Source organism: Protopterus annectens, chromosome 2.part2, assembly GCF_019279795.1.
Source record: "Protopterus annectens isolate FY-2018-M chromosome 2.part2, PAN1.0, whole genome shotgun sequence".
NCBI lineage: Eukaryota > Metazoa > Chordata > Ceratodontiformes > Protopteridae > Protopterus > Protopterus annectens.
In genome coordinates, this window is record NC_056730.1 from 266,617,675 (window position 1) to 266,639,493 (window position 21,819).

Sequence of the window (21,819 nt, forward strand, 5' to 3'; positions counted from 1 at the left end):
ATTTCCACATCAGATATAGCATGGAACACAATGAAGTCAGTCATCAAAAAGTGGAGAAAATAGGGGACAACAATGACGTTGCAAAGAACTGGACGTCTCTCCAAATTTGATGAAAAGACAAGATGGAAATTGGTCAGGGACACTGCCAAGAGACATACAGCAACACTGAAGGAGCTGCAGGAATTTCTGGCAAGTACTGGTTGTGCACTACGTGACAACAATTTCCCATATTCTCCATATGTCTGGGTTATGGGGTAGGGATGCAAGATGGAAGCCTTTTCTTACACAGAAAAATATCCAGACCCAGCTACAATTTACAAAACAATGCATCAAGTCTCCCAAAATCATGTGGGGAAAATGTGTTATGGTCTGATGAGACCAGGGCTGAACTTTTTGGCCACAATTCCAAAAGGTACATTTGGCATAAAAACAACACTTCACATCACCAAAAGAACACCATAGGTTCATAGATTCATAGGTTGGTACTAGGCTATCGGCCCTAGGGCCATTACAAGACTAGCCATAACAATTCCCTGCCTATTTCTTCCCACAATATTTACTTAGGACTTAGGACTGAACCCTGAGGTACTCCACTTGTCACTTGTCTGGAGCTGGATTTGGAGTCAGCTACTTTTACAGTGTGGGTTCTGTCAGTAAGCCAATTGGCAACCCATCAAGTGACGTAGGGATTAATGCCCAGCTTAGTAAGTTTAGCTATGATTCCAGAGTGGGGGGTGGTGTCAAAGGCCTTGGTGAGGTCCAGATAGGCTGTGTGGACTGCCTTACCCTCGTCCACAGCTCTGGAGACTGATTCAAAGAAGTCAATCAGGTTCAGGAGACAAGATCAGTCCTTCATGAACCCACACTGGGTTCACCATCACCATGGTGAAGTGTGGTGGTGGCAATATCATGCTTTGGGGTTGCTTTTCTTCAGCTGGGAACTGGGACTTTAGTCAAAGTGGAGGGAATTATGAACAGTTCCAAATACCAGTCACTTTTGGCCCTAAACCTTCAGGCATCTGCTAGAAAGCTGAAGATGAAGAGGAATTTCACCTTTCAATATGAAAATGGCCCCAGGCATACATCCAAATCAACAAAAGAATGGCTTCACCAGAAGAAAATTAAAGTTTTGGAATGGCTCAGCCAGAGCCCAGACCTAAATCTAATAGAAAATCTGTGGGGTGACCTGAAGAGAACTGTACACAAAAGATGCTCTTGCAATATGACAGATTTGGAGTGTTTTTTGAAGGAAGAGTGGACAGATTTTGCCAAGTCAAGATGTGCCAAGCAGATAGACTCCTACCCAAGAAGGCTTAATGCTGTAATTAAATCAAAAGGTGCTTCAACAAAGTATTAGTTTAAGGGTGTTTACACTTATACAACCAGCTTATTGTACGTTTTTTATTTTTCATACTTTTTCCCTAACAGATTTGCTTGTTTTTCAATTGAATTGAACAGGTTATAGGTCACATTAAAGGTGGGAAAAGTTTTGAAATTATTTATTGTGGTCTCATTTTTTTATATTACAAAAACCTGGCATTTTAACCAGGGTGTGTACACTTTTTATATCCACTGTAGTTTAAGACCATGACTTTGGCACCAGTCATTGATTGTTTAAGCCCCTTTTGAAGTATGCTGGCATCACATAATTTGCAGTCATTCACAAATTTGGTTAGCCACAGCCCTCCATTTTGGCCAATTGATGTCATAATTAATATCGTAAAAGTTATGAAAAAACATTGTAGATAGTGTATTTAGCTAGGTAGGGGTTATAATCTCATTTTACTCAGTGTGTGTGTGTGTGTGTGTGTGTGTGTGTGTGTGTGTGTGTGTGTGTGTGTGTGTGTGTGTGTGTTCAGTTAGCTCTTCTTCTGGAGACTATTTTAGAGCAGCATGTGAGACACTCCTACTAAGATCTTCTTCTCAGAAAACAATGATGATGTCATCTGTTATAAAGTGTTCTCTGATAACATAAAAGTCAGACATGTGCTGTGGCACAAGCATTAAATACTGTGATTTGTAGATAGGAGTTCTAATCTCACTATTATCATCTTGTATGTGTGTTAATTCAGATATTTCAGATATCAGCCTGGTGACAATTTTAAAACAGCATGTGTGACCACAGCTATGCCGTGCAGTCCTACCAACTTCTTATTCTCAACATACAATGATGGTGTGATCCCCTCTATAATGCACTCTTACAGTATTACTCTCAGATATCTGTGTTGTCACAAGCACTAACTACTGTCTTCTCTAGCTTGTGTATCTAGATAGTATGTGGTTCTAAACTCCCAGTAGTCTTGTGTGTGTTTGTTCATTCAAATAAGAGTAGGGGTACAATTTTACACCAAGATGTAACTCCATATCTATATAACACACTCCTCCCAACAACTTCTTCTCAGAATACAGTATGCTATCATCCTCTGTAAGGTGCACTGTGTCAATGTAAAGTCAGACATCTGTGTTGTTGCTACTGTTGCATTTTATGGAATCAAATCTGTATACCGACACAGGCCTAATGTTCAAATCTGACCTTATTCATTTGCCGTGTGTGTGGTTGGTGGTATATTATGGCCAAATATGATCTTTTGAATATTTTTTCATTTGAATACCACACAGGAGAATCTTCAACATTGCCCATGAATCCAACATCCCCTTTTCCCAATGCCAACATAACATCCTTTCTGCAGAACACTGGAGGATGTCATCATCCCAAAGGTGCAAACAAACATCATGAAGCACATTCCTTCCATGACTCTCTTTAAGCCATCTGCAGACCACTGGTAGGGTTGCCACCTTTCTCTAGTGCCATTTTCTGACAAACAAGCCACACCACATGCATAATCTAACCACATTCATTCTCTTCAGTAGCCATGCCTTTTTTATCTAACACCTTTCAGCACAAGTCTTGAATATCACATACAATTACCACTAAATGAAAAAAATATATACAGTGAAACAGATGTATGTGAAGTAAAAATAAAAACTTTATTTAGCAGTAATTAATTCACAACAGTACATTAAGGGTTCACTACACTCAACAGTAAATCAAAATCACACCACTGGATGGGAAAACTTCTAACTCTACAGCACAGGTCTTTAGTACCATGTGCAGTTACTACTAAATGGAAAAAATATACGACTCAAATGTAAAGTAAAAACAATATTTAACAGTAATTCATTCAAAGCAGTACATTAAGTGTTCACTACACACAACAGTACATCAAAATGCCACTACTGGATGAAAAACAGACAAGCATGGGAAAACAACTAATTGTATAGAAAAAGTGCCTTGTCACAATTTTCTTGCCAGAAAATCATTGCTTATACTTGAAGCTATATTTTGCATTTGATATGGCAGTTTCAAGTAATGGCTGGTTACGTTTTACAAATGAGTAAAATTGTGAACAGCTCATGTTAAAATTTAGCTTGACCTGCAACTCAGCCTTCACAAGAGACATATGCATTCTGTTTCTTGTATCAATTCATGCATTCCACATAAGTGAAAAATTCCTTTTCATGAAGCTATTGCTGGGGGGAATTGAAAGGGCAAACTGCACCAGTCTGTAAAGCATTTTTCAGTCTGGAACTTTACTAAAAAAAGTCACCCAGTGATCACTTACAGATGCCTCCTTCATCTGCAACAGGGCTGACAATGCAGCAGTTAAAGTGCAGTAGTCTAAGTAAAGTGCTTCATTGTCCACATCCAATTTGAAAATGTCTGCAACTGTACATAATTCTGGCCAAGTTACAGGATATTGGAGGCTGAGGACCTGCATAGCTTTAAGGGACTGTTACCTAAGTCAAACTACTTCTGTAGGTAACAAATTGCTTTACTATAAAAATTACAGAAGTCCCTACAGACCTACTGTCCCATAGCTGGAGTAAAGTGCTTTAAGGCAGATGAAACTTTAGCACCAAAGAATTGGTCATCTAGCCTTCTCTGCAACTCATCTTTAAGACTTATTATCACTGTGTCCACCTCTTGAGCAGAGAGCATATTACGTTAAAGTTTTACTATAATCTTGCGGAATATCTGCACAGTGTAGTGCATGAAATGTAGGTACCGCTCTCCCTCTGAGATATCCCCACTGATACCATCTTCATCAGCCTCCATAAATCTCCAGATAAGGAGGTGACACTCCTCAGGCCACTGACTAATAAAATAACTTTTAATAGTGAGCCAGCATTCTACCAGCCTCTGCACAGCTCGGAACAATGACAGCTACCTTGTGACAACATGCTGCATGATTTCCTTAAAGTCCTGGTCTAGGAAATTCTTTCAACAGTACAATTTTTTGCAGATGTTGAAAACTCACTATATACTTTCAAAACCAGGGTCTCCACATCAAACCTTGCAAAGGACTTGCTTGCATGCTTTGCACAGTTACATGACATAAACTGTTTTCTACAATGATCTGAGGCACCTCAGATTTCAAATGTTTAAAAACAGTCCTATGTTTTCCATACTTAATCGAGGCATTGACTGCAGGATAGCTAGAAATGTTTTGTACTTTTAATCCTTTCTGCACAAGGATATTCTTTATTTTTATAAAAATGCATTCTGCATTTTCGTTATGATCCTCATTGAAATCCAGAAGTTTCTGTTGTGTGCCATGGCTGTGAGTGAAGTACTGAATAACCAGAGAGAATATTTTTCTGTTTCCTTTATTGTATGCATCTGATCACGCAGAAAAATAGGAAGTGCCAAGTTTCTGCAGAAGGAATTCCCCTGAATGAGGTGCAAGCCCATTCATTACAATGCTCTCATATTTTGTCTTCCCACCACGGCCGGCCTTAGGCATAGGCGAACTAGGCGACCGCCTAGGGCGCCGTGCAGGCCGGCCTCAAAAGGGCACAATTCACGGATCGAGTTCTGTGTTGTGACAAGTGCAACACCTACCTGGAAAAGCCGAACAGACAACAACGTTTCTTTTTTTTTTTTTTTTTTTTTTTATTTCACCGACACTGCCCTAAAGACTACAATTGCGGCCTCCCCAGCATTCTGATGCTGGGGAGGGTGCAATTGTAGTCTTTAGGGCAGCGGCGGTGAAATAAAAAAAAAAAAAAAAGAAACGTTGTTGTCAGTTCTGCTTTTCCAGGTTAGGGGTCATCACAACAGAACTCCGCTCTATCTATACAAAAGTATAAAGGTACCCAAACAGAACTCAGTCCTCCACAATGCAAAGCTCTGCAAGATACCATTCCACAGAGCTATATAAATCAAGCACTGCATAGTTCACATATAATACTCTTTAACACAATATCACTGTTGCTGCAGCAGTTTCTTGGCCGTTGCTCTAACAAGCATGTTGGAGCTGTTCTTCCTAGTAAGGTCAAAAGGGTCCTGAATGTAAGTAGCTCAGTGATGGCCAACACTGAAAACTAACTCATAATGAGATCCAAAAGGGGCCTAGAACATACAAACAGGCAGCCTCTTAAAGGGCGCAGTTTGTATTTATTTTAATTAACAAACGTTTGCGCTCTTCTCGGCACCCTGCTGAAGTGTAGCTGTAAGCCAGAACTATGGTGGAGGGGGGTCAGCGTCCTCTCACTTACTAAGACAGTTTAAAAAAAAAAAAAAAAGAGTCTGCTGTATGTTATGTTTTGGGGATGGGCACGGGTGCCGCCGCTCCGGAACCATACAGCTGCAAGACCTGTAATAAAACGGACGCATGCGCTGAATTTAAATACGAAAGTGCGTCCTTCGTCATTACTGCCTGCCAGACTCAAAACAACAACATGTAAGCTTCCGTTTTACTTTATCTACTGAAATTCTGAAGCTTAAGGCTCCGTTTTACATTCTGCTGCTTAACTTAAGCAGAATGTAAAACGGAGTCTTAGCAGAATGTAAAACAGAGTCTTAGGCAGCATAAGGCTCCGTTTTACATTCTGTTTAGCTTAAGACTCCATACTGATTTATAAAAAATATAATTGCTTATAGTGGACACACGTTAAACAAATACTTTATTTAAAAAAGTGAAGATTATGAAACATCCCATACAGTAATAGAGTATTCGTATTTTAATTTAGATAGTCATGTCACATTTAGATAGTCTTCTGTAAGGAAAACACATGTGCTGTGTTTAGTGTAGTCAGGATTTCTGTAAGTAGGAATCAAGATTTATTAACTGTGAACATTTTGTTAGGCCAATTCTGAGTATATTAATTCCTTCCGTACTTTAGATAAAGTATCCATTACTGTACTTGAGAGAATACAACACATTTTTTCAGTAGGAGAATTTCAGAACCCAAATAACTTACTCTTTGCATTGTTTCTTACAGGCTTTTTAGAAGGAGTATGGCTGCATAGTGAAGCAGAAGTTAGAACAGATGCCCCAAAGCATTTGGTTCTCCGATTCAGTTCCTATGTTTTCTGGAAGTTATACTTTCTTCCCACTTCTCAAAGACATATTACAGTTTAATTAGTGTTGGCTGTCTGTATGTGTTTGTTGTGTGAAAGTGAATGAGTGTATACATTTTGTAAGGAGTTGGTACCTCATTTAGAATTAGTTCCTACTTCCTGTACACATTGAATGCCTGAATAGGCTGTGGTACCCCTACAGCTCTGAAATGGATTAATCAAGTAATCAGAGAACACGAGTGAGTAAAAGAACAAATTTGGCATTGAATGTCTTCCAGAATCCTTTACAGCTTTCTACCTTGCATCTGAAAAAATATACCTACAGTGACTAATAGAATCCAAAGACTCATGCTAAAGATACATATCGGTAAAACAAATGGTTTGTTAATCAGCTGATTCTCAGAATATGGCAAAAATATCTTAAGATATGAAAGACAGCATTATTTTACATGAATTTAAGTGCAGACTGAATGATTCCGCCAGACATAAATATGTTTCTCAGCAGTATTAGGGGACATAGATTTAATGATACCCATTTGTCTGAAATCCACACACTAATATTACTATATTAGTAAGCAATCACTACTGGGGAATGAAGCTATTTTTTATGATGGCCAGAAGAACATTGAGTGAATGAAGACAATATTTAATTTTTATGTGTTAAGACTAAGGCTATGGTTTAGATGAAAAATGTCTCTGTAAAAAACACTAGGTAGTATATATGCAAAGCAAATTATCATTTGGTTTTATCAGTAATATTACATCAAGCTGGGTGTTTAAATATGCAACAAGGAAATATATTTGCAGCATCAATGATACGTATTGGCTTATTGACAATGGCTGATGTTTTAAGGTAGTTTCCTGATTGCGTGTTGTTGGTACTTGTCACATTGTCAGTCCAGCTATCTGGAATTTTGTAAATAATTACATGTTATATGAAAACATTAATATGATTTATATAGAAGTGTCACAGAAGGAGATACTGCCAGCCCAGCCGGGTATCTGGAATTGTGTAAATAGTTATATGTCATTTGTGAATATCAGCAGGATGCAATTGCTTATGTTACCACTATATTAGAACTGTGTGTCATATTGCATAGACATGTATGCTGAAGAGATATTTTTATCCACTAATATTTTTATCCACTATTGTAATTGTTTAGATGTATGTATTTTAACAGAAGATTATCTTGCAAAATTTAAGAATAGTTGAGACTGAAGTACTTTGACGGGCCATAAACAAGAGAAGTTATCTTTCAGTTTCCATCAACAGGAGACAGGATGTCTATACTAGGGGACTTTCTGTGTTATTTTGTAAGTATTTTGTTTTATGTCTTCTAGCAGTTACAAACATCTGAAGGCTATGTATTTTCACAGAGAGATGTTAAATGCTACCAGCTGCAGTGGGGGTTTAGCATGGAAATTGAAGTCAGGAGACAAAAAGTGATGTCATGCAAGTATCCCAGCAGTAATATTTGACATTAATTTAAGAACTCTTTGCGAGAGTGATAGTGCATTTTGTATTTGACCCGGAAATCTCCACTCACCACTTCTGCCTGCTTGTTGTTCTGTAAGTAGGTTTTTAGGGCATAGTGATCGTTTTAGATTCAGGTAGGAGTATAGCAAAGTATAGCTTATACGTTTTCTTTATTTATTTGAGACTGTTGTGCACACAGTGAACATTCAGAGTTTCATATCACAATTGTTTTATTTTGTTTTTGTTAGCTTAGTTAGTCACGGAGAGCAGGCAAGCAAGTCAGCAAGGATTATGGCAAGCTGACAAGGAGCCCTTTGGCTGAGATGTGCCAGGCTAAAGGACTGGTGTATGCCAACCTGACTAAAGCAGAAATGATTACAGCTTTAGTCACAGCTGCATCACAGAACAGCAACCAGGAGGAAAATCAGACTGGCCTTGGGAATGTACAACTCTCAGAAAATGGACAATTCAGCCTTTCCACAGAGAACTTAAAAATCCATCTGGAGTTAAAGAGACTTGAACTGGAGGCCAAACATTTGGAAATAGAATCAGCAGAGAGACTGAGATGCCTGGAGGCTAAAAAGAATATGAAGCTGAGATGTCTGGAGACTGAGGAAAATGAGAAACTGTGATGTCTGGAAGCTGAGGAGAATGAGTGGCCGAGGCAACATGAGAAGGAGATGCTGACTCTTCACTAGGGTCGTGGAGGTAATGGGGAAGAGAATAACCGAACCCCAGAAGCAACAAAGGTCAGTAAATTTCTCCCACAATTTACAGAGGGGGTAATTTTGATAGTTTAATTCATATGTTTGAAAGGGTATGTAAACAATATAATGTTGACCAAGGGCTCTGGGTATGGGGTCCCTGACCCCCTTACACCATGGTAAAGCTGTAACTGCTATTTCTAAATTGTCTGATACTGATTGCTTAAATTATAATACTGTAAAAAACTGTCTGTTAGAATGTTTTGAGTTAATACCTGAAGCTTATAGGAAAAGTTTTTGTGAGCATAGATGCAAGGCAGATGAAAGTGTGTCTGAATATATTGCTGAACTAAACACTTATTTTCATAGGAGATTCAGTGGATGTCAGGTCACCACTTCTGAAGGGCTGACAGACATTTTAGTGAGGGAACAAGCCCTTAGCACTTTGCCTGAGGAGATGAGAGTTTGGTTAGCGGATAGAGAATGTAACACAGCAGATGAGTTGGGGGAAAAAGGGAGACTTATACCTAGCAAGCAGAGCATCACTGTACAGGAAAGGGATACCCAGTGCTGTTCATGTGCCTAAGGGAACCCATGGTGGGCAGCCTAGACCACCTCAACAGAGTCTTCCAGTAGCAGGGGAAGCCACTAGTCCAGGTACACATCCAGGACCAAGGGTTAGATGCTTTAAATGCAACCAGTGGGGGCATGTAGCATATAGATGTCCACAGAGGTAAGGTGGGGAACAAAAGGGAGAGCCAGTAAGTGGGATTGACAGAATGCCAGAAGTAAGTTGTCTCGAGACAACAAGGGTACCAAACTACCACAAGAGGTTATATCCTATCTTAGTAAATGGGAAAGAGGCCATTGCTAAGAGAAACACAGCCTCTGACCTAACCATTGTAAAGCCTGCAGTGGTTAAAGAGGAGTACCACTTGCTTGGGCAGTCTACTCCAGTCAGAGCTTTAGGAGAGACTGCATTCCAAATACCTTTGGCTAGGATTCACCTTGACTGGGTGGGTGCTAAAGGAAGTCAGCAAGTAGGTGTGTTTAAGGATATCCCAGCAGATGTCCTGATAGGGAATAATTTTGATAATGCAATACCAGTCAGGCTTGAAGACAAGCATGTGGATCTGGCAGCCTGGGGGAGACCCAGACAGTTGACATACTTGCAGCCAGGACTGGTGAGGTAATTACTTCAGGGAGGGAGCTACCCTGTAGCAGTGAGACTGAAGGTGAACCACAGCTGCTTGTAGGTACTGATGTTTCATTGCTTATTAAAAGAATGTTTAAAACTACAAATTTAAAACATATTCTAACAAGTGGTGCTGTATTATACAAGGAATATAATTCGATACAACCAGGAAAGTGAATTAAAGAATAAATACATGTATGCATGGCCCTAAAAAATGTGTGCAAGGAGTCTGTTTTGAAAACAGCCCAAAGGTAAATTTAATTCTCCACCAACCAGATGCATTTCTATGAATGTGGGTTTTCATGCTGTATCAATGAATGTAAGTTTCAAGGACAGAGAAGTTTACTGCTCATGCTAAGTCTGTTTTCATTGTGAGACTGTAATGTTTGTTTAGCAAATGGCTATCTGTGTTTATGCTACTTTATTTCAATATCTGTAATCATTGTAGAGGCAAATACAACAGTATGCATGGTAACTGGTGAGATAACCAAATAATGGAACACTGGAATGGCTGAGTAGGGGGCTGCTGCTGGGGGTTTCTCTGGGGTGGTGGTCTATTACCTTTCCTAGGACTCTACTTGACCATGATCTGGCTCTGGTATTTCAAGTAGAAAATACATATGCAAAGGTAGCTGCAGTTTAACTACATTACAAGGTATCTTTTTCTTCCTAAGCATTTAAATAATTTAAGGAAATGACTGGAGTGACTTTCTTGGGGAATGACCCAGTGGGTGTGGCTCAAATAGGGGTGTTTTATGTGTGGTGTGGGTGGGGCTTAAGGGGCGCTGGAGCACTACTTCGCCTAGGGTGCCATTTTGGCTAAGGCCGGCCCTGCTTCCCACAGCTGAATTTTGAAGCCAAAGTAGAATCAGGGGAAACTGTTTGTGTCAGACAACCTCCACAGTCCATGGATACATATGAGTGATTGTGTTTCACTCCATTCAGCTTCAGTCACTTTGGGAGCATCACTGGTTGTACTATAAGGCTAAATAATCTTTATCATAAAAAGATTTTTCACTGGAGCTGAAGGATTTGCTGATGTTTGTCTGACTTCTGATGGCTTTTCAGTGCCTTTTCCCCACCCCACTTTATCGTGAAAGCTACTCCACAGGATGTGCACTTGGCTATGACATCTGCATTTGGAACAGGTCAGACTCACGAGTAGCTTTGCTCGGATACATTATCATAAGTTTAGAATGCTTTTAACTTCTTAGGAGGCAATGTGCTGCTTCCAGCCTCTTGTTGATCCATTGACCTTTTCCCAAACATGATGCTTGCAGGATCCTCAACACCACTATGATAAACCAAAACAGCTATTAATACAAATCAAGACTGAGCCTGGAAAGATTGGCAGAAAAATAGGAACCAACAAAATGAACTCAACTACAAGCAACTTCATAACAAAGCCAAAATACTAGTCATAAATGACAAGAAATACTATTTCTCAGCACAATTACCCAACCAAAAAAAAAATGCAAAAAAGTTTTGGAAATCTGTTTCACCCCTGCTTAACTGTGGAGCTGTGCAAAATTCAACACCTTCTCTTGACAAAGACCCACTTTAAAGTGCCCATATGTTTAACTCTCACTTTGTCAATTCAGTCTTAAAACTGGTCAAAGACTCATCTCCGAAAACTAACCTAAATTCTAATAATCTAATCAGCCCTCCAAACCTCACTCAAGTTAACCACAGCTCTCTTTTATCCTCCCTCATTGAAACCTCTACTAAGAACTCTTTAATTCCTCCATTCACTATACAGCCTGTACCCACCTCCCTAGTATTTAAACTTCTAACTAAACTGAGACCATGCTCCCTCACCACTGATAATCTCCCATCTGAATATCTAAAACTTGCAGCTGATGCAATAGATTATCTGATCGATCTCAGCATCATATGTCCCCCAACTGTGGAATAAAGTCCATTATTACACTATTACATAATAGTACTAGAACTAATGATCCCTGAAACTATCAGCCTATCTCTATACTTTCACCACTATCAAAAGTCCTAGAAAAGTGTGTGCATACCCAGCTCCTAAACCACCTCTGTGACAATGATCTCCTTGCACCCACACAACATGGAGTTTACCCGGCACTCCATAACACCACAGCCCTAATGTCATTTACTGATACTCTGACTAAAGCTCATGATGCTGGCCTATTAACTACAGTAATCTTATTAGACCTGTGCAAGGCTTTTGACACAGTATCGCACCCTAAGCTGTTGCAACAGCTTGAAAAAACTAAGTTGCTGCCTAAATTCCCTAACATTGTTCTTCGGCTATCTAAATAACATAAAACAATCTATCAGATGGCAAAGTAAACAATCTGATTATCTGTCCAATAATACTAGAGCTCCCCTAGGATCTATTTTGGGGCCTCTGCTTTTTAATATTTTTATTAATTATGTTCACAAAGCCTCCCAACAAAGTATACTCATCCAAAATGCCAACAATTTCTCTGATCTCCTTAGGATTACTCAAAATGCCTTTACATCTATAGAAATCTGGCTAAATGATGCACAACTATCACTGAATCCCAAAATAATCTGAGCTTTTAATATTCTCAACAAAACTACCAACTCCAGACTTTAACATTTACTCACAAAACGACACTGAAATTGAATTAGTGATTAAATTAATAGATATAACTATTACAAACTCACCATCGAGCAACATATTCTCAATACAAAAAAAAAAAACTTTAAGCTGGGCAAACTTTATAGATAAAAACTTTTTCTAGACAAGTCAACCAGAACAAAACTTGCAAACACTTTCCTCATCCCATCCCTTCTCTTCAGATTTCCCATCTTCATCAACCTCCACTCATCTCTCAGTAACAAACTGCAGTTATGTTACTTTAAAATAGCAAAATGGGACTCTGGGATGCCAAACTGCACACATCATTGGCAGGCTATTAAGGAACTGAAGTGGCTTGAATTCCCCTATCACTTAAATTGTACCCAACTTATTAAACAAATCCACAATTGGCCACCGGATAAACTGTTTATTACAAAGAACACTGAAACACTCTAGCACTTTGACAAACAGCCTTCCAGGAGTAATACAAACTTACCAAACATAAAACACCTTATATAGTCATATCTATTAAGAATCAATTAATCAATACGTACTTCCAATTAACCTCAGAATTTAAGCCTAAAGACAACCGTGTATTGAGCTATAAAATATAAATAGATTCTTTGTATAACAATTTGTCTTTTAAAACACACATTTTTCCAAGTTGTACAGAAATTTGTTCAAGAATAAAACCCTGTAGTGAAGGAAAATAGCTGTTACACTTGTCTCTAAAATGCATGGCAATATTACTTTCAACTTTTTGTTTTATGATGTCCCTAATATGTTCCTGAAGTCTTGTCCTAAACTTTCTCTTACTCTCCCCTATATAGTATAAATCACAGGGACACCTTAAGGAATAGACAATTCCTTCAGTAGCGCAAGAATATTTCCCAAAAGGAAATTTTTCTTCACAACAGGGCTGTTTCTTGAACAAATTTCCGTACAACTTGGGAAAATGTGTCTTTTAAAAGACAAATTGTTATACAAAGAATCTATTTATATTTTAAAGTTCAATACACTTTTGCCTTTAGGCTTAAATTCTGAGGTTATTTGGAAGTATTTATTGATTGATTGCTAATAGATATATGCTCATAGGTTCATAGGTGTGTACTAGGCTAATGAAACTGGAGCTTTTACAAGCCTAGCCCATAGGATTACCCTGGCATCATGCCACCCAACCTTAGTTCCCAGTGCCTCTGTCGAGTAGAGCCACTGGAGTGATCCCTGGGGTGAATTTTCTATTTCCCATCCACTCATCAAGATTTCTCTTGATGAGTACCAGTGAGGTGCTCTGTTTGACATGTATGAGAAGTCTATTCCATAGCATGGGCAGTCCCTGGGTTACGAACCTGCTTCTCCAGCATGTTCTGTTGATTATGGTAATGAGGTTGAGGTCTCTGGAGCACATGGTGCGGAGGGATTGGGATTTCTTCAGATGTAGCATTTCTAACAGAGCTGGGTTAGACATGGCTTTGTAAGTCAAACAGAGATCGCCTCTAAGGAGGTGATATGAAAAAGAGAATAATTTGAAGTTTTTTTTTTTTGAGTCTGTCCATGTAGGGCAAGTGTTTAAAGCCTAGAATCCTCTTTGTGGGGTACTTTTGTGGCCTCTCCAATTGTTGCAGGTGCCTAGTGAGGTACATGCCAAATGGGCATTGTACTCGATGATTGGCCTAATGAGGGAAGAGTAGAGGGAGACAATGTCCTCTTTCTTCCTGGATGCAAAACCTTAGTAATGAGATGTGCCACATAGAAGGACTTTCTGACCACAGTGGCAATGTAGTGGTCAAAAGAGAGGTTGCTGTCGACCTGTATTCCCAGATCTCTTATAACACTTTCTGCATTCAGTGGACTACCATCAATGTGGTAATTTATGGGGACCGGGTTTTTCCCAAAGAGGATGATGACACATTTTTTGGCATTGAGCTTAAAGCCATGGTTCTGACACCAGTCGTCGGTCTCAGTGAGGCCTTTCTGTAGGATGTCGACATCACTTGGGGAGTTAGTAATAGCTCCAAACTTGCAATCATCTGTGAACTTTGTCAGCCAGAGTCCCTTCATGTTGGCCTGGACTTCAGAGAAGTAGATACCAAACAGGAGAGGACACAGGACTGAACCTTGTGGGACACCACTCGTGACTGGTCAGCAGTCTGACTTGGAGTCAGCTATTTTCACACTGTGGGTTCTGTGAGCCAGTTTGCAACCCACCTAGTGATATAGGGGTTGATGCCTAATGTGCTACATTTTTCTATGATTCCTGAGTTGGGAATGGTATCAAAGGCCTTGGCCAGATCAAGGTAGGCTGTATGAACCACCCTGCCTTCATCCACAGCTCTGGTGACTGAGTCAAAGAAGTTGACCAAGTTGAGCAGGCATGATCTACCCGTCACAAAACCAAACTGTGTGGAATCCAGAATTTGGAGATTCCCTATATCCTTGTTTATTAGGTCTATCATTTATATATATATATATATATATATATATATATATATATATATATATATATATATATGATTATATAAGGTGTTTTATGTTTGTTAAGTTTGTATTACTCTTAGAAGGCTGTTTGCTGAAGCATTAAAGTGTTTCAGTGTTCTTTGTAATAAACATTTTATCAGGTTGCCAGTTGTGAATTTATCCTGTATTGTTGCTTTTGGTTGTGGTGATTTGATATACCCAACTTATTCTTGCCCACAAACTGATATATAAATCCAACAATTGCCCTCCTCTTTATTCTATCCTGCACTCTTATATCCCAGCCCGTAATCTTCGGTCTACTAGTAAATGGCTATGAAGTATAACCAAACCCAACAAAAGAGCTGCAGAAAGTATCTATTCCTATACCATTGCCCGACTAAGGAATGCCCTGCCTTCCACAACCACTCAGCTAGACTCATTAAAACCTTTTAAATCAGCACTGAGATGCCACTTCCTCACTAATCATATATGTTTCTGTACGGAAAACTCTAAGCCACCATAAACAAATAAAAATGTAATTATTCCTTCTTTTCCTTTCCTCCACTAAGCAACCCCTCTCAAATTATTAAGAACTTTCTCTATACTAACATATTCTAATCTATCTATCATCTCTTAGGCAATATCGAGGGTCTCTTAAATATTTAAAAGAACTGTATAACTCGACTAAAGCTACAATTTCATTTGAATGCTTTATTGTTAAGTTACCGTATTTTACATATTACTATCCAATGTAAATTTCTACTAAATCTATTGCTCATTGTCTATTTTATCTTTAAGTACACTTTAATTAAATGTCTGTGGAGCTTTTCTCCGCAGGCTTCCACTGAAAATGGGTTTCTGATCCAGGGGACTTTCCTTGTCAATAAATGTTAATAAATAAATAAATTAATTAAATAAATAAATAATAATAATACTATTACATGACCAACAGCAGTGCCTAGATGGGACCTGTGTCAGTCACTAGCCAGAGAAAAATTGCATCTACTGAATGACTGGTGCCAAAATCAGTGAACACAACCTAGATTGTTGCTATGGTTGAGAGGATATATGATATTTTCTTTGCTATGACTTTGACATATGCCAGTGACATTGAGGATGTATATCACATCATCAGAACCAATGGGCCTATTTTGGCAGCTGATGATTGAATCAAAGGTTTTCAAAGGTAACCTTTAGCTTTAAGTTTATAGAAAATGTTTAGCGATATTAACATTTGGGAGACTTTAAGAATGTTACAGAAAACAGGTAGTTATGCTGAATTGTTAGGCTTCAAGCAAAAAAGAGACCTGGCCTTAATGTTAGGGTTTCTCTAAAGCCAATATTAAGATCCAGTGGACTTATTTAAATAAGGTTTCTTAATTTTTTTTTTGATTTTGTATAACTGGTTGATACTTGCCATCGGTGGTAATATTATTGGATTTCTTTTATATATGATGTTATGGTTTTAAATTGTTATGGTCTGAAGAAGCACTCATTGGTTTGAAAGTGGTTACCTGTATGTTTTTGTTATTAAAGTTTTATATACATTTTTACTTGTTTTATGTTTTTATTTAGTTGCTGTCACTTCTGCTTTGTTTCCATTGCCGCTGTTTTATAGATTGCTCTTTCAGTGTTTTCTGGCATGGTTTATTCCTTGTGGGGACATTTTATTCCTAGAGTTTTAAGACTATGTTAACATTCCACTGTGTTTCATGTGATACCTAACCATGTTTGTATTTGGAGGTGTTGTCACAAATCATCTTTTTAAGTAAGTACAAAATATTAAAGGGAATATACAGCTATGTGCATAGCTGGTTGTGGATGACAAGCTACTAGCTCATAAATTTGGATCAAACTTCACCTCCCCATCCCCATTGGTCATCTCCCAAGAGTAAACATTAGTCAGCATGTTTTCTCAAAAGAGTAGATCATCTGTGTGTTCTCTAAGGTTAAAAACATAGCAGGGATAAGGCCTGACAATAAGCCAGGTTGCCTTATCAATAAATTAAAATATCACCTAGCAGACGCAGTTGGATTGCAACTTAACCACAGCCTCCAAACAGACTATTTTCTGGCAGAATGGTGGACAGGAACAGTCATCTCTCTAAACAAGGAGTCACCATCATGTGAGATAGTGAATTATAGACACACACGTCTGACAAGCCTCATTTATAAGCCAGTGGAAAAAATCATCATGGAGTTTATCAATAAGACCATAGGTAGTCTCCCAACTGCGTAATCAACCCATTTTTGATTTGTTAAGGCTAAATCATGTCTGCTAAATCTGGTTGACTTCTTCAAGAAGGTCACAATGGCCATGTATGAGGGAAAGAATGTGCATCCAGCCTAACTTGGACTGGTCAAGGCATTTGACACAATTCCACACTCAGGTATTATATTGAGCCTATCTCAACTGGCAATAAATCATTACATCACGAACTGGGTAGCCCAATGTATCACCGACAGGCCATACACTGTCAAAGTGTTTGAATTCACCTCTAGCAAGAGGCCAGTGACCTGTGCGGTACCATAGAGTTTGTACTAGGTTTGTCCTAGGCCCTTTCCGGTTTGATATTTAATTCACAGGAGTCAAGGTAAACTTAGCCTTTCCCCAACTAACTTTATGGATGAGTGCAAATTGTGGACAATCCTTGAATCCTGTAACATTATTTATATACAGCAGAAAGTATTAACACACACAAATTATTGGTGCCAGAAGCATGGAGATACACTAAATGTCCAAAAAAGCATAAGTATTCCCTTTTGTAAAGCAAATACTCAAGCTTATTACAATATAGACAACATACCCCAATAAGCTGACCCAGTGATTGGGTACTCAGGTTGATTTTAACTGAAAATTCAGCCATGATGTGTCCACACTGGTAACAAATCCCTTCTATGTGGCACATCTCATAAGTATGGGTATGCCATTGAGATCAAAGGATGTTATAATTTCATTGTACTTGGCACTCATCACAACAGTATTTCACAACAATTCACACTTGTGCATGTAACTCATCTGCAACAGCTGGAGCAACACCAGAGATTTTGCACAAGGAAGATATAGGGTGTAAAATACAGGCCCTGCATGGAAAGATTGAAACTCATATCACTGTATTATGTTCCCTGCAAACTATTAAGGACAAATTGTGTCTGACATACAGGCAAACTACAATCTGATCTGATAGAAATGTTATACATTAGTAAAGCAAACTGCACGAGGGTCACTCATTCCAAGGATGTTAAACTAGCTTCTGGTATAACAAATCATGTTTGAGAGTTAGAAACTTATCTCATACACCACCCCTCCTCTGGATCAAGTTTCCCATTCATGCAAAAAAAAGGTCTTACCCTATTCAAGTTCAGCCTACATCAATGGATGGTTAATGATAATTGTACTCCTGGTGTTGGGCCCATGTCCCTCATGGATAGGTGTGGTTGTTCTTAGATAACATAGCATAATCTCATAATTGTGTGAACATTAATCACATAGCCATTTAAAATTTTGAAATTCATGTTAAATATAGCTAGGCTTTTATGTCATCTTGGAAAATTAGCCTAGCACTCTCCTATGAAGCTGTGAACATATGAAGTCCAATTGTATCCTAGGTATAGCTACAGAGTGACTGTACAGCATCACGGACATAATTACACATCACAACAGTATTAATACTTGATAGTTTGCATGAACACATATGCAAGTATGTCAGGATTTTATGCCAGTATAGTACATTCACTGGCAATGTCGATGGTCAATGATTGCCTGGAATACATCCTGAGGTCTGACATGTTCTTATACAATGTACTCCATACATTGATTGACATGTGAACGCTATCACAGTGACAGCTTCCTTGCTCATTGATGGTCATCTTTGCAATGCTGCAGTTTCTGTGCACACTGGCATAGGTCATGCATTGCCATCAGTTTCATATACTGTTGTACCAGTCATTATAACACACCAGTTCTTAATTCATAGATTGATTGTAGATGCTTCAGACAATATCCATTGCTGTTACTTGTGGCAGATGTGTGCAGTACACAAACATACACACATATGCACAGTCACACATGCAAACATGCAGTTTCATGTATGTCCCTACAGACATGCACACGTATTTACACACTAACACTCCCTGACTCCCACACCTTTGATGAACTTACCTGTGCTGTTAGTTGTTCTATTGGAGTGAATAGGTGACTAGTCCAAATTGTTTTTTATGGTGGCCAATATTTCCTTCTAAAATAAAATTTTACTTAAGTGATTCAAGAAATCACTTAGCTGAGTAAATCAGGAGCTACTGACATTTTGGTTGGAAACCTTATGGCTGATTAGCATTAACCACTCCTTCAGAGTGCTGCATTAGCATGAATTTCTGCCTGCTCGACTGCCATCTAAGCTGAGGCCCATCTGAGTGGAAATCCATAGCTGTAGAGCTGTCTCTGAATTAGAAAAGCTTATTGTAATGGGGTAAGGTTCTGAACTAAGGGTTTCCTTATTTCATTAAGTCTTTCTCAGTCCGAGCCACTGTATTTTGATTTTGCCACTATACTGAAATAAATCTAGACTTCAGTAAGACTGTACTTTACTTGATGTAGTACTGCATATTTTGCCTTTTAATCCATGAGGTAAGATTTGTTCCATTGCAGAAATTAATTTGTTGTACCAGGCCATATATCACGTTAATTTATTTATTTTATTTATTTTACATTTGTTGACCGGGCTAGTCTAGCTGGATACATTTCCATTTTCAGTAGAGGTCCGGGGAGAAAAGCTCCACATAAATTTTAACAAAAAAAGTTACAATAAACAAGCAAAAGGACAAATCATCATAGATGAAAAGACAAATAAAAAAAATATAGTACCCAATAACAGATATATACATAAAGAGAATCACATTTCTAAGAATAACATTAATTAGCTGAAATAACATCAAGAACAAGGCACAAAACAGAGAGCAAAATTGATTTATAATATTATATAGAACTAATCTTAGTAACAGAAGGAGAAAGAGAAGCACTAAAGTAGGAGAGGAGGAAGGGAAGCAGTTTAAGAAAAGAGAAGGGAAAGTTGAGAGAGATTAGCATAAAGGAAAGAAGAAACAAAATACTCTAAAAGGAGGTAGACTGAAGCAGATACAGTAAAGAGAGAAGGAAAGTAAAGTAGTAGGAAAGTGCAGAGTAGTAGGAAAGCGCAGAGGAGGTAAAAGATTAGTCAGGTTTTGAACAGGAACAGAGCCAGTGGCTTTGGAAGTAATCTTTGATTTTATGTTTAAAGAGAGGCAGAGATGTGGTAAGTGTTATATCACTAGGAAGCAGATTCCAGTTCCTTCCTACAGTATTATTGAATAGAGAGTCACCGGCAGAATTATTAGTCTTTGTTATAGTAGCCATAAGTTTACTGGATGAGCGAAGGGAGTTTAGGTTATTATAAGGGATTAAAAGTTTAGAAAGAATAGGGGTTTTGTTTGGTTGGTATAAAATTTTATGGACAATAGTGAGTTGAGGGATTAACAGAAGGTTTTGTAGTTCAAGCCAGCCTAGAAGTTTCAGGTTAATACAGTGATGAGTTTTAAAAGGGTTACTAGTGGCAAAACGGGCAATGTTGTTGTAGCAAGTAGCCAGTTTGTTAAGGTTGGCTTTCTTAAGGTTAGTAAAAATTGGTGAGGCATAAAGAAGAGTTGACAAAAGATGGGAGTGGGCAATCTTGGCTCTGGATGATGATGTTAGGAAAGGTTTAATTCTATATAGGCTTCCTATTTTTCTATTGACTGTTTTAATGGTGTTGTTGATATGCTGATCAAAGGAGAGGTTGTTATCAATTGTTATTCCTAATAATTTTGTTGTTGGATCAGGAGCAATGAGAGTGGCATTATTTGAGGAGATGATGAAGTCCAAGGGGGTGGACCTAGTGCTAGGAGAGAAAAGGAGAAGTTTAGTTTTTTTGGCATTGAGGAGGAGGTTGCGTCTGGTGAACCAAGTTTCTACAGTGTTGAAGACATTTTGAGTAATAGATGAAAGTTCATTAGGAGATGAAGCAGAGCAGATAAGGGTGGAGTCATCTGCATATTGAATGCAGGTAGATTGAGGGATTGCTAAGTGAAGGTCATTGATGAACAGGGAGAAGAGAAGAGGTCCTAGAATGGAGCCCTGAGGTACACCGATGGAAACGGGTGTGAGTGAGGAAATTTGGTTTTCCCAACGAACTGCTTGCTGTCTATTGCCAAGGTAGGATGTAAACCAGTTAATGGCAAGATTATCAAAGGAGAGGGATGTAAGAGTGTTAATTAAAATGGAGTGGTTGACCATATCGAAAGCTTTAGAAAGGTCAATGAAGAGAGCAGAAGAGAGAAGGTTGTCGCTATGGTTCCTATTGATAGTATCTACAAATGATAGGAGAGCAGTGGTAGTACTGTGATGTGGTCTGAAACCGTGTTGACAGTTTGCTATTATGTTGTTTTGAGAGAGATGCTGTAAAAGTTGTTGGTGAATACATTTTTCCATTATTTTTGCTAAGGGAGAAAGGAGGGCAATTGGTCTATAGTTTGAGTACTCAATGGAGTTTCCACCTTTATGTAAAGGGATAATATGGGATATTTTCCAGATGTCTGGGATGGTTCCCTCTTGGACAGTGGTGCAGCGGTTAATGTTGTCGCCTCACAGCAAGAGGTTCTCCGGTTCGATTCTCGGCTGGGGTGCCTTCTGTGTGGAGTTTGCATGTTCTCTCTGTGTTCGCGTGGGTTTCCTCCGGGTACTCCGGTTTCCTCCCACATTCCAAAGACATGCATCTGGAGCATTTCTCCCTGGGCCTCCGCTGAAAACAGGCTCTGTGGAACCTAGTCGGACATTCCCGGTCAACAAATGTTAAATAAATAAAAAATAAATAAATAAATAATTGTCCTGTTTATAAGTATAGATACTGGATATGCAATTTCTTTGGCAGCTTTTTGTAGAAAAAGTGAAGGGAGCTTGTCAGCAGAAGGGGTACAAGGCTTCAGTTTGTGAATAAGTCTAGAGATGAGAGATGTAGGGATAGGTTGTATTTT